General features: G+C 42.4%; 1 pseudogene; it reads left to right on the top strand.

The window, feature by feature from the left end:
* Positions 1 to 547: 547 nt before the first annotated feature.
* LOC105529193 lies at positions 548 to 1462 on the top strand (annotated as a pseudogene).
* The last annotated feature ends 1500 nt before the right edge of the window (positions 1463 to 2962 follow it).

The raw sequence follows: 2962 nt of genomic DNA, 5'->3' as shown, positions 1-2962 counted from the left end.
TTTTTCATAGCTCTGGACACTGGGAAGTCCAACATCAAGTTAACAGCAGATTCATTGTCTGGTGACGGCCTATTTTCTGACTGACAGATGGCACATGGTTGAAGAAGATAGCTAGCTTCCTGGGGTTTTTTATGAGGGCACTAATCCCAACAATGAGGGTTTTGCCTTCATGATCTAATCACCTTCCAAAATTCCCCACCTCTTAATGGTCTCACCTTGGTGACTAGATTTCAACATATGAATGTTGGAGGGACACAAACATTCAGACCATAGCAGTCTATAAAAAAGAATAATACACCATAAAAGTGTAAGAGTTAGTCTATCTATGTCTGCAGGGTTCTTTCAATATTTAAAAAGCAGTTTTGCTGGACTGAGCTGGTTGCCTTCTGTTATTGTGGTGGTGACTCACTTCATCCGAACTTCTTGATACTTTTGCTTCTGGAGGTCATATTTCTCTAAGATCTTCCAGAAAAAAAGTCTTAAAGCCACCTTAGCCTTTTTTCCAGTCCAACTCTTAAATTTTTTCCTCCTCTTCCCCAATAATGACATGAGTGTGGATCCAGCTTGTCCACAAAGCCTGCCTTGCTCCGAAGCATCCAACTATAAAGACTCTTCACCTACACCTGTAATTTGTGGGCCTGAAGAAAACTATCCATCCTTGCAAATGTCTTCTGCTAAGATGCCTCACACAGAGACTGTCTCTCCTCTTCCTTCCTCCATGGATCTTCCTCCATGGATCAGGACAGCCCTGATTCTTCCACCAGTACCAAAGGCAAACAACCCACTTCTGCAGAGAAGAGAGCCACAAAAAAGGAAAACAAGGTCCCGGTCAAGAAACAGAAGACCAGAACTGTGTTCTCTTCCAACCAGCTGTGTGTACTCAATGATAGATTTCAGAGACAGAAATACTTCAGCCTCCAGCAGATGCAAGAACTTTCCAACATCCTGAACCTCAGCTACAAAGGTGAAGACCTGGTTCCAGAACCAGAGAACAAAATCTAAGAGGTCGCAGAGAAACAACTGGCCAAAGAATAGCAATGGTGTGATTCAGAAGGCCTCAGCACCTACCTATCCCAGTCTCGACTCTTCCTACCACCAGGGATGCCTGGTGAACGTGACTGGAAACCTTCCAATGTGGAGCAACCAAACCTAGAGCAATTCAACCTGGAGCAACCAGATCCAGAACATCCAGTCCTGGAGCAACCACTCCTGGAACACTCAGACCTGGTGCACCCAGTCCTGGAACAATCAGGCCTGAAACAGTTCCTTCTATAACTATGGAGAGGAATCTCTGCAGTCCTGCATGCAGTTCTAGCCAAATTTTCCTGACTTGGAGGTTTCCTTGGAAACTGCTGGGGAAAGCCATAATGTAGTACAGCAGACCACTAGGTATTTTAGTACTCCACAATTCATAGATTTATTCCTGAAGTACTCCACAAACATGCAACCTTAAGATGTGTGAAGATGAGTGAAGTCGACATTACTCAGTTTCAGTATGGGCACTGGCTGAATCCTTCCTCTCCCCTCCCTTTCCTCATAGGATTTCTGTTGTTTGGAAACCATGTGTTCTGGTTTCCATTATGCCTACCCAGTCAATTTGATGGAGGGTGGGGAATGCTTGGAGCCTAATCAGAGAGGTTTCTTTCTTTTTTCCTATTAGATCTTCCTGGAGAAAAGACATTTTAATAACCTTGGCTGCTAAGGACAACATGATAGAAGCTGTCTCTGGCTATAGATAAGTAGATCTAATACTAGTTTGGATCTCTTTAGGGTTTAGAATCTAACCTCAAGAATAAGAAACAAAAGTACAAATTGGTGTGATGAAGGTATATTCCTATTGTTTGGGATTGGGCTTTACTTATTTTTAGAAAAAAAATATTGAGTCCGGGTGTGGTGACTCATGCCTGTAATCCCAGCACTTTGGGAGGCCAAGTCAGGCAGATCACCTCAGGTTAGGAGTTCAATACCAGTCTGGCCAACATGATCAAACCCTGTCTCTACTAAAACATAAAAATTAGCCTGGTGTGGTCTCAGGAGCCTGTAATCCCAGCTACTCAGGAGACTGAGGCAGGAGAATCACTTGACCCCAGGAGGTGGAGGTTACAGTGAGTCGAGATAGAGTCACAGCAATCCAGCCTGGGTGACAGAGCCAGATTCTGTCTCAAAAAAATAAAATAAAATAAAATAAAATAAAATAAAATAAAATAAAATAAAATAAAAACTCTATTGAGGTGAAGGGTGAAGGACTGAGGTGAAGGGTGAAGAGTTAAGCTGTAACACACTTCGTTGACTTCCTCAGCCCTTTATGGCTCTGTTTTACTATACCCCCTATTTTGTTGGTTATGCTAATATTTGTGGAAAGAAGTCTTGTATTTGCTGCGTTATAATGATATCAATACTACTTTGGCTGGTTTAAGTATAAATGAATAAAACAACCATTTTTTCTTTAAAAATATTTAAAAAGCAACAAATGTAATATCAATGGGCTAAAGAAGAAAAACTGTATGATCATATTAACTGATAGAGAAATAACATTCAACAAAACTCAGTAACCATTCATAATAAAAACTCTCGGCAAACTAGGAATACAGGGAAATCTGATACAGAGTGTCTACATTATACCTAAGGTTGGCATGATATTTAATAATTAAAGACTGAATGCTTTCCCATGAAATTGGGAACAAATCAAGAATGTTCACTCCCTGTAATCCCAGCACTTTGGGAGGCCGAGGCAGGCAGATCACAAGGTCAGGAGTTCGAGACCAGCCTGACCAACATGGTGAAACCCCGTCTCTACTAAAAATACAAAAATTACCCGGGCATGGTGTTGGGTGCCTGTAGTCCCAGCTGCTCAGGAGGCTGAGGCAGGAGAATCCTTGAACCCGGGAGGCGGAGGTTGCAGTGAGCCGAGATTGCATCACTGCACCCCAGCCTGGGCAACAGAGAGAGACTCTGTCTCAAA

Source organism: Mandrillus leucophaeus, unplaced genomic scaffold, assembly GCF_000951045.1.
Source record: "Mandrillus leucophaeus isolate KB7577 unplaced genomic scaffold, Mleu.le_1.0 Scaffold753, whole genome shotgun sequence".
Classification (NCBI taxonomy): Eukaryota; Metazoa; Chordata; class Mammalia; order Primates; family Cercopithecidae; genus Mandrillus; species Mandrillus leucophaeus.
Note: the sequence above shows the minus strand (reverse complement) of the source record. Positions and strands in the feature narration are given on the sequence as shown.